At 39.4% G+C, this 11,694-nt stretch overlaps 2 pseudogenes across 2 annotated transcripts; one reads left to right on the top strand and one right to left on the bottom strand.

Annotated features, from left to right (window-relative positions):
- The first annotated feature begins 591 nt into the window (after positions 1–591).
- On the top strand, positions 592–1,573 carry LOC309965469 (olfactory receptor 10T2-like; annotated as a pseudogene). Its single transcript has one exon. The product of its transcript is annotated as an olfactory receptor 10T2-like (transcript).
- Positions 1,574–10,272: 8,699 nt separating this feature from the next.
- Positions 10,273–11,211, bottom strand: LOC309965140 (olfactory receptor 5P4-like; annotated as a pseudogene). The gene has a single exon. The product of its transcript is annotated as an olfactory receptor 5P4-like (transcript).
- Positions 11,212–11,694: the final 483 nt, after the last annotated feature.

Below are 11,694 nucleotides of genomic sequence, written 5' to 3'. Positions count from 1 at the left end.
TACAAATTTCAAAATGGTAAATTCTCTTATTAAGTCATTGGCATAATTGTCAGCCAAGCAGCCACTGCCTTCTGGAGAGCACCTCTGAGGATAGAATTATTTTCCAAGAATGTTTGGAAGCCATTCGAAAAATTTTCCTTACTTCTCCTTAAGTTAGTATTGATTCATTCAACATTGTTAAGTACTTATGTTTGCCAGGCTGTGATTAGACCACACGTAAACATTGTATACCCTTTACTCCTCATACTCCTGTAGGTGAGAAAATGAACTTTTTTTTTTCCATATTTCCCTCATTCATTCAGATTCTGACTGTAGAAGATAGAAAGGGGTGATAAATTAGGGGGTTCCCAGAATATATTTGGGGCTACTCTATGGCATTTACATACATTCTCCTATGAGAATCTTTTTCTTCATCACTCTGAGTCCTGACCTGGAATTCAGCCAGGTACATTTAACTTCCATTTCTCAGGCTTTCTCATTAAGAGTTGTCTGTCAGTGTCCTCGATTAAAGGCCAGGTGACGTCAGTGCTTTCTACAATCTTATCAGAGTCTTGACCCCAAGAACCTCTGCACCTTTGGAGGAGAGTTGTTATGTGCACCAGGAGGATAGACAATCATACCGCAGTGAGCACATTCCTTCTGTGGGGATTTTCCAGTTTCCCAGACGGGCAAGATCTCTCCTTCGTGATGATTTTCTTCTCCCATGTGACCATCCTAGTTGCAAGTGTGTCCATAATGGTGGCCATCAAGCTCAATCACAATCTTCACACCCCCACGTACTTTTTCCTCTGTGGTTTGTCCTTTTCAGAAACCTGTACCACTATGGTAATCACCCCCCGCATGCTAGTGGACTTGCTATCAGAAAGCAAGACCGTTTCTCTTCCTGAGCGTGCCACACAGATGTGTTTCTTCTTTGGCTTGGGAGCTAACAACTGCTTACTCTTGGCTGCCATGTCCTATGACCATTACACTGCTATTCACAACCCGCTGCACTACACCATCTTGATGACCCAAAAGATCTGCTTTCAGCTCATGACAGCTTCTTGTGTTACTGGGATTGTGGTGTCACTGTGCATTGTCCTTGTAGTATTCAACTTGTCATTCTGTGACTCCAGCACCGTCAAGCACTTTTTTTGTGACATTACATCTGTAGTCTCCCTTGCTGGGATTACACCTTTTTTCAGAAAATGGTTCTTCTTGCCTTCTCTGCCTTTGTGTTGGTGGGCAGCTTTATTTTCATGATGATTTCCTGTGTCTTCATTGGGTCCATAGTCATGAGGATGCCCTCTGCGCAGGGGAGGTATAAGGCCTTCTCAGCTTGCTCCTTCCACCTCACTGTGGTGTGCATACACTATGGATTTGCTGGCTTTGTCTATCTGAGACCCAAGGACAGTGACTCATTCCGTGAAGATATGCTGATGCCTGTGACATATACAGTACTGACACCTCTGCTTAATCCCATCGTTTACAGTCTAAGAAACAAAGAAATGAAAATATCCCTAGAGAAAGTACTAGGCAATATATGTAGGTTTTCCCCTAGATGGTAAATAAAAGAGCTCTGAACACTTTTTAAAATTTTTACAGAGCATTGATAAATTAAAGTGGAGAAAGTGGAGTACTTCCAATAAAAATCATCACTTTGTATACAAAGCAATTAAAGTGTGTTCTAACTGCCTGCTATGCTCTGGTCTCACTTCTTTCTTACTATGAAACCAGATGTAGTTTTAAAATATTTTAAAAGGAAATAAAATATTCTAAAATATTATTACATATATACGTACATATACAGATATACACATACATGCATGCACACATGCACGTATGTATGTAGTAAATGTATCAAAAATGTTTTAGAATACTCTATTTTCATAATTTTGGTTTCCTTTGGAGAAGGAAGAAAATTATATTAAAAAGGAAAAGAAGAAAGAAGGAAAGAGAGGGAGAGAGAGACAGAGAGAGAGAAGGAGGGGAAAGGTCACTGATTTACTTAATCAAAAAAAGAGAAAGCACAAACACAAATTTAGCGTTGAAATGAGTGAAAGACCACAATGCAGAGAAATTTCAAAACGTTTTTTATTTTTTAATTAAAAAAATTTTTTTAACATCTTTATTGGAGTATAATTGCTTTACAATGGTGTGTTAGTTTCTGCTTTATAACAAAGTGAATCAGCTACACATATACATATGTTCCCATATCTCTTCCCTCTTGCGTCTCCCTCCCTCCCACCCTCCCTATCCCACCCTCAAAACATTTTAAGAAAATACCTGTTTAACTCTATTCAAAGAAACATGGAAACTAGATGGGAATGGATGAATTTCTGAAAAAAAAAAAGATGAAAGTTACTGCAGAAGAAATATGCATTTTTAACATACCAAATTCCAGGAATAATATAGACGTCTGTCAAAGAGCTATTCTTTCCAACCCCCAACAAAGGAGTAGACTAGATGGTTTCAAAATGAACTTCCACAAAAAGCAAATAATTCAAATGCTGTTTGAGTTACAGCATAGACAAAGATAAATAGCTTAGAATTTATGAAAACCACAGAGGTGGAAGGTGCTATAAATAACTGAAGCTAATCGAGGCCATTGTCGTAAGGTTCTCACGTGGATACTTAGGGAGATGCTGTAAGGAGGGCTTGGCATTTTGAGGTCACATTGTCTAATGGCAAATCCGTATGGTGAGTGATGTTACCAATGCTGTGGCAGGAGTGAGGGGCTGAGATGGGAGAAAGAATCAAGGGGCTGGTGGCAAAGTCTTTAATAAATGAGAAGAAACTGGGTGGTCAGTAAAAGACTCTGAAAACAATAGTATATTGTTTCATATCTGGATAGTATTTGTGTCAAGGAGTAAAATGTTTTGTCATGCAGATTGCCAGTAAATGATTTAGAAATATGGTAAGGAGCTAGGAGAATGTCGACATTGTGTGCAGATGTCTGTAGAATAGGAGTGAGCAGCTTCTCTTCAATATTGCTGAGAAGCCTATGTGCCCTCCTCGGACAACTAGGTTTAGTTAAGATGGAGAGGTGGAGCGTGTACTCTGGGAAAAGTTGATGGGTGGAATAGAAAGGAGATTTCCAGAATGAACGTAAAACATATAGGAGAAACCCCAGCAAACAAAGAGAATTTCAAAGAGATGAAGCCGAGAGTTGTGAATAAGTGAATAGTGGTGAAGAGAGCTCCCAAAAGGCTTGCAGCTGAGATTCAGATCATAGCTCCATTGACTATAGGTGGTGTCGGAGCCTATTGGGTCTACAGTTCTCATTCTTTGCTCAACATTGAATTAAAGTTTGGCTAGAGGTTCTCTGACCAACCATTTCATAAACTTCACCATTCCATCTTCACAAATGTCCTTGTTTAGTGTAAAAGTCTCTGCCTCCTCATGTAATTGTCTAAACTTTTAATTTCATTCATTATTTTAAGACTCAAAATTTTGACCAAATGGTATTTATCCCTACGATGCAAGGTTGGTTTAACATATGAAAATCAATCAGTGTGATACACCATATTAATAGAATGAAAAATAACAACCACATGATTGTGTCAATAGATGTAGACTATATACACTATGAAATATTATTCAGCCATTAAGAAAGAAGGCACTCTTGCCATTTGTGACATCGTAGGTGCACCTGGAGACATTGTGCTAAATGAAATAAGCCAGACACAGAAGGAAAAATACTGCATGAGCTCACTTATAAGTGAAATCTAAGAAAGTCAGATTCATAGAAGCAGAGAATAGAATGGTGGTTACCAGAGTTGGGGAAATGGAGGGAATGGGGAGATGCTGGTCAAAGGGCACAAAGTTAGTTATATAGGACTAATAAGTTCTAGAGATCGAATGTAGAGCATTATAACTGTAGTTAATAATACTGTATTTTATACTGGATATTTTCTAAGAGTGAACTTAAGTTACTCTTATCACACCTAAAAATGATAGAGATGTGAGTAGATGGGTATGTTAGCTTGGTTCTATTTATCACTTCACTATGTATATGTATGCCAAAACATCATGCTGGGGCTTCCCTGGTGGCGCAGTGGTTGAGAGTCCGCCTCCTGATGCAGGGGACACGGGTTCGTGACCCGGTCCGGGAAGATCCCACATGCCGCGGAGCGGCTGGGCCCGTGAGCCATGGCCACTGAGCCTGCGCGTCTGGAGCCTGTGCTCCGCAACGGGAGAGGCCACAACAGTGAGAGGCCCGCGTACCGAAAAAAAAAAAAATCATGCTGAACACTTTAAATCATAAATTTTATTAAAAAAATAAAAACATCTTAAAATTGTTTTAAAGGTTAAAGAACATGTCAACTAGCACTTTATTCATACCGCTTGAATGGAAACCATTGTATTTTTAAGAAACGTTTCTTTGTTGTGAACTTCTTGAAAGAAAAGCACATAACCTATTTAACTTTGTTTCCTCAGTTCATAACCTCGTGCTAGAAATAAAAGAGACACTAAATAAATATTCATTGAATTAGAGTTAATGTTTAACCAACAGACATTTGTTGAATGCTTGCTGTGTACCAGACACTGTACTTTGAGCTCAGGATAATTAGTTCAACCTCCCACATCACTACTTTTACCCACCCACCAAAGTTTCTGCAGCTGCATTACCAGCTCTCAATGACCAGTTAACTCTTTTTTTCCTTATGTCTCAGTTTAAATGTCATTTCTCTGGCAAAGCTTTTCTTGAGCCTCACAAATAAATGCATTTGCCAAATGATGTTATGAGGAATAGAGACTGAGCAAAAAGACACAGCCTGGGGCTTTTGGCAGTGAGGTAGGGTAAGTACATAGAACTTTGAGGTCAAAGATACCTAAGACTTGTGAGGCCAAGATCCTGTAGAGGAAAAAGCTATAGAGAAGTGAGCCTGAAATTCTACATATAATTCCTCATTATGGAATTTGACTACTCCCAAGTTGCACTTGGGCTGTTGAGATATCAAACACCAAGTGGAAATCAGCCTATGAGAGCCTGACGATCTTAGCAGAGATTTTGGCATTTTGCATTGCTGGTTTGATAGATAGGCTGTTTAAGGTAGAGGGCCCCGCAACACCTATGCTTTTATTTGAGAGTCCTGCAGTACTACACCTTAGGAGGAATTGCTGCATCCTAGAAATAAGGTCAAACCAGAAATAGATTATCCCCAACGAAGTACAACACCCAACCACCACATTCTATTAGGATGTAAGTTTAGGAGTTATACTGTACAGGGAGGCATCAGTTCTCTTTTTATGTGAATGACTCCTTTGGGCACTCTATTTTCATTTCCTCAAAGGGATCAAGCCAGTGCTTTATTTTTCTGCTAGAATAAAATTGAAGACAGTGCGGAAGAAGATAATCTCATCTAGAACCTCTAAAATTTTTTATCCACATTGCTCATCAATTAAAAAAAAGATAAGATATGCCACAAGATAGAACCAAATGCATAAAAACCAGGTACTTAAATAAATATTAATAATACATCTAAGAAAAATAGGGGAATAATATGAAGAGTCACACCACAGAAAAGAATACAAAAAGAAAAGGAATCAAGTTTAAATCCTAAAAATGAAAAACAAAATAAATTAGGAATTCAGCTGTTGGGTTAATAGTAGATTGGACACAGCAGAAAAGATGATTAGTAAACTGAAAGGTAGGTTAGTAGAAAACATACACATTACAAGACAAAGAAAAAATCATCAAAAATACAAAAAGAGTGTGAGAGCTGTATAAGAAATTATGAAAAGATCTAACATATGTGTAATGAACTTCTAGGAAAAAGTAGAGAAATTTCTGAAGAAATATTCAATGATAATTTTCCAAACTGATGAAGGACCATGAGCTACAAATTCAAGAAACTTTGCAGATTCCAAACATGATAAGTATAAGAAAAACCACACTCAAGGAAATCATAAAAAGACTACAGGAAGCCCAAAACAAAAGAAAAATGTTAAAAGCTTCCAGAGGAGAAGTAAAAGACATATTCCGTTCAAAAACAATCAAATGACTAATAGCTGAGTTTTGGAAAGTATTGATGGAAGCAAGAAAATTAAATCTTAAAAGTGCTCAAAGATTTTTTTTTACTAGTAACCTAGAATTCTACCTAAAATAGAAATATCTCTCAAAAATGAAGGTGCAATAAAGACCTTTTTTAAAGAACCTAGGGGTAAGACGGGAATGGAGACGCAGACCTACTAGAGAATGGACTTGAGGATGTGGGGAGGGGGAAGGGTAGACTGTGACAAAGTGAGAGAGTGGCATGGACAGATATACACTACCAAACATAGAATAGATAAGCTAGTGGGAAGCAGCCGCATAGCACAGGGAGATCAGCTCGATGCTTTGTGACCACCTAGAGAGGTGGGATAGGGAGGGTGGGAGGGAGGGAGACGCAAGAGGGAAGAGATATGGGAACATATGTATATGTATACCTGATTCACTTTGTTATAAAGCAGAAACTAACACACCATTGTAAAGCAATTATACTCCAATAAAGATGTTAAAAATAAATAAAGACTTTTTTTTTTTTTTTTTTTTGCGGTACGCGGGCCTCTCACCGCTGTGGCCTCTCCCGTTGCGGAGCACAGGCTCCGGACGCGCAGGCTCAGCGGCCATGGCTCACGGGCCCAGACGCTCCGCGTCGTGTGGGATCTTCCCGGACCGGGGCACGAACCCGCGTCCCCTGCATTGGCAGGTGGACTCAACCACTGCGCCACCAGGGAAGCCCAAGACCTTTTTTATGATTAAAAAAATCTGTTAAAATGCATCACAAGCAAACCTGCATTAAAAGAAGAAGTAATAAAGTGTTTTTTAAAGCAGAAGTAAAATTAATGCTGATATAGGTATAAGGTTTAAAGAAAGGAATGAAGGTCACCAAAAAGAATAAATATATAGGAAACTAGAGAAGGTACACTAGGTAAGGGAACATCTTTGAGAAATAATTAAGAAACTCAGTTGGCTTACATGGGTAGGTAGATGATGATACTATCACCACTTCCTATAGACTCAGATTAAAATGCGAAAAGGAAAGAGTACTCTCTTGTAATACCTTCTAAAATAGCAACTTTATTGAAGTATAATTTACATATGAACAATTTAAATATACAGGTTGATGACTTTTGACAAGTATAACCACCAACCGAATCACAATATACAATGATTTCCTCGCCCCCAAGAAATTACCTCTTGCCCCTTTGCTTTCAGTCTTCTCCAGCACTCCACTACAGAGTGAGTATTTTAGAGAATCTGGGAAATGTCAATGACTTCATAAGTCCCAGTCCATTTCAGAAGAAGAAAATCTTCCTGAAATTTATATAGACTAAGAATCTTTTAATATCACAACAGTTCAGGATCTTTTAAAATTTCCCCAATCAAATCCTACCTTCTATGTAACAATCTATAATCCATAGTAAGTAGGGAACTTCCCCCAAAAAAATCTTACAAAGGGAGTTTTTTATTGTCCCCACAGGGGTGTTCTTGATCCTTAGTTTTTGACACACTGTTTAGGGAAGATGCTTTGTACCACTCCTAATATTCTTTTTTCCCCTTTTGGAGCGACATCCGTTAGCATAACATTCCTGACATATTTCTAAACTTGCACTTCCTCTTCCTCTAGGATTAAATTAGCTGATGGTAGATTTTGAAGGGAGAACTAGCTATGCAATTGTATTAGTTTGTGAGGGCAGCTGTAACAAAAGTACCACAAAGTAGGTGGCTTAAACAACAGAAATGTATTGTCTCGCAGTTCTGGAGGCTAAAAGTTAAGATGAAGTTGTCGGCTGGTTGGTTCTCTCTGAGGGCTGTGGGATCTGCTCTATGCTTCTTGCTTAGATTCTGGTGGTTTGCTGGCAATCTTGGAAGTTCTAGAAAAAGAATGGCAATGTATATCCTCTCCAATAAAGACCGTAATAGTGCCACACCTCACTCCCTACATCTGGCTGATTGAATTATTTGAATTCCCTTAGAGTGGAAATAAAAAGGAAAAATGCGTAGATTTATCACAATCAGTCGGGGACTATTTATGTACCTACACAAAATAGATAAGGAAGAGGTCAACATGTGACATGTATTTCATCTGAGAGAAGGAAAGGGATGGAGGGGAGTAGACCATTTTGATGGGTGTGCAGTGAGGGTTACCCCAAATTTGTTGGAGTACTAAACCTCACAAAGATTTGCCATTTATTGGGACTTCCCTGGTGGTGCAGTGGTTAAGAATCTGTCTGCCAGTGCAGGAGACATGGGTTCAATCCCTGGTCCGGGAAGATACCACATGCCACGAAGCAACTAAGCCCGTGCACCACAAGTACTGAGCCTGTGCTCCAGAGCCCGTGCTCCACAATAAGAGAAGACACCGCAATGAGAAGCACACGCACCACAACAAAGAGTAGCCCCCGCTCGCCACAACTAAAGAAAGTCCACGCACAGCAACAAAGACCCAACACAGCCAAAAATAAATAAATAAAAATAAATTAAATTTTTTAAAAAAGAGTTGCCATTTATTGAGAAATGAACAGAAGGGAAGGAATAGTTTGGGGAGAAATATAAAAACTCCATTGAGGGCACAACGAGTTTGAGAGTCTTGAGGAAAAGGCCAGTGAAGAAGTTCATCTGTCCTCCAAGGAAGGTTGTATTTGGAGATAGGGATACTGTCACCACACAAGTGGCAGCTGAGCTCATGGGAGAAGATGAGCTCACCCAAGAAGACCATGGGGGATGGAGAGAAAGGCAGAGGGCTAAGGATAAACTCGTGAAAAGCAAGAAATAGTGGGAAATGTAAAGAGGAAGACTGCTAGAAACAGTCAATAAAAAACATCAACCACCAGAGTGCAGAGCACCCACCACAACTCTAAGATGGCCCTTTCCAAGACTGAAGTCATACCTTTGAGTTCCTTCTCTTTGCAGGGGACAATGTCTGTGCTGGCTGTTGCCCCAGAATTATTGCACTGGTGGGGTTATAGGCCTGTAATTGATGTAAGAAGTATGATTGGGGAAACAGGACCAGAGAAATCCCACAAAGAGGCTTCCAGGCAGAAAATTTCCTTGATCTGGTCAGTGAAGAGCCCAGGAATAGGAAGTCAGCTTGTAAAGTGATCCCTCCAAACTGTCTCAGAATTTGTCTGACATTATTAATATGCTAGAAATAAAATATACTAGCTAAAATATTAATCATAAGCATTGTGAACGGAGTACAGGAGGAAGGGAATCAATTTAGAGACAATTGCTATAACCAAATTGGATCATAAGCACCTTCAAAAAGGACAGTGGAAGAAGTAGTGACAGTGGACAACTCCTTGAGAAGCAGTACAAAGTGTGTGGTGGATATTCTTTGCCTAAAACAAAATTTCATATTTCCTACCTTTCGACTGTTGTTAAAAGAAAGTCCCAACATCTCAGCCTCCCACTCCAAAGAAATGTCAGCGTCCAAAATCCTACTCTAGTATTCATCTGGTAAGACCACCTGTGAGAGGAGTCAGCTGAAATTTATACAGCTTCTTCTGTGTTATCTGTGTTGGATCTTTTAATTGTCAAACAGAGGAATCATAATCTTTGCTTTGGCTTAAATAAAGTAAAAATAAATAAAAGCTTTTCTGACACTAACATCTATGTTTCCAAAAGTTGAAATATCCATTGACCAAGGGAGGGCAATACCTTTAAAGGAAGTACCCTTAACTGCTGACTTGTCAATATCGTCACCTATTATACATTGTTGGGGAGAAGTTTCTTTCCTGAATATTATTTTACAAGATGGTATTCAAGTAAATTTGATCTTTGGTTGAGATCTCTCTCCATTTAAATAGGACTCTATCATTGGTAAATGGAATTTTAAGTAGAAATTATTTTCCAAAGGTATTCTTTTTTTTTTTTTTTTTTTCCGGTACGCGGGCCTCTCACTATTGTGGCCTCTCCCGTTGTGGAGCACAGGCTCCGGACGCGCAGGCTCAGCGGCCATGGCTCACGGGCCCAGCCGCTCCGCGGCATGTGGGATCCTCCCGGACCGGGGCACGAACCCGTGTCCCCTGCATCGGCAGGTGGACTCTCAACCACTGCGCCACCAGGGAAGCCCTCCAAAGGTGTTCTTAACTTGAAAATTCTATGTTTAATTTGAACCAAGCAGACATCCATGTTAATGATACACTTAACTTTATAAATAGAAGTAAACATTGGATTTTTATATTTACGGGAGCTTATCACTATAAAAGTGATAAAGTTAATGATAAATATCATTAAAATATCCATCAAAAATGTTCCCCAAATTAATGGTTTGTTATTTATAGATTTATATCTGATTTAATTCAGGAAAACCAATATGCTCTAGCCATTAGTTTCTCATAGCCTCTTTCACCTCCTTGTTCCTCAGACTGCAGATGAGGGGGTTCAGCATGGGAACCACCACTATGTAGATTACAGATGCCACTTTGACCTGATCAGCTGAATAGCTCGATTTGGGCATTACGTAAACAAACAAAACTGTCCCGTGAAACAAAGTGACTGCAGTGTGGTGGGAAATGCAGGTAGAGAAGGCCTTCTTCCTCCCCTCAGTAGAGTGCATCTTCAGGATTGAGTGGAGGATGTAGCTGTAGGACGCGATTATGGTTAATAGTGTGCTTATGAGGACTGATGCAGAAGAGATGGCAAGGAGATATTTCAGCAATAGAAACATGGCCACAAGAAAGCTTCAAGAGTGGGAAGAGGTCACAGAAAAAATGGTTCGTTTTATTTGGTCCTCAGAAGGAGAGATTCATCAAACAGCCTGTAAATGAAGAAGCATTTATGCATCCACCCAAGTAGGAGGCCTCCAACAGGAAGAAGCAGACCACTGGGGACATGTGGGTGGAGTAGAGCAGGCGAGAGCAAATGGACCCATAGTGATTGTAGGCAATGGTGGCCAGCAGGAAGCACTCTGTAGTCCCAGAGGTGACATCAGAGCCAAGCTGAGCTATACAGCCAGTGACTGGGATGGCAGTTCTCTCTCTTCAGAAACTCATCAGCATGATTGGTGTGACTGATGTGGAGTACCCAATGTCTACAAAGGCCAAATGGCTGAGGAAAAGGTACATAGGCATGGGAAGCTGTGGGCTACTTCGGATTAAGATGATTATGCTAATATTTCCCACTACGGTAACTGTATAAACTCCTAGAAAAATCTCAGAAAAGATGGCACATAGTGTGGGATTATCTGTTAATCCCAAAATAATGAACTCTGTCACTGTTGTATGGTTTGCAGTCTCCATCTATTCATTTAACAGTGCCTACTGAAATCAGAACCAGAGGAGACTAAATTGACTGAAATGACCCCGCATTTATATACTAAACATAACCTGACTATAACCTTATAAATAAGTTAAATGGTAAATTTGCCTCACTTATAGAATACTTTGTGCATATAAATTTTCTTTTCAATTTCCATGAAAATATTGAAACTGAAGACTTGATTACCTTAGGACTCAGCTATTTCACTCCTGTTTATATACTCTTTATTTATTTTTACTTTATTTAAGCCAAAGCAAAGATTATGATTCCTCTGTTTGACAATTAGAAGATCCAACCCAGATAACACAGAAGAAGCTGTATAAATCTTACTCATGTGCATGGGCGATATGTAAAAGAATGTTTACAGCAGTATCGATTGTAATAACATGAACTGTAAATAACCTACATTTTCAAAGAAAGACCAGCTCTTGATTTTCCAGCCCTATCCCAAATGTGCCTCTATT

Source organism: Leucopleurus acutus, assembly GCF_964270905.1.
Source record: "Leucopleurus acutus genome assembly, chromosome: 8".
NCBI lineage: Eukaryota > Metazoa > Chordata > Mammalia > Artiodactyla > Delphinidae > Leucopleurus > Leucopleurus acutus.
This window is presented reverse-complemented; position numbering and strand designations above follow the sequence as displayed.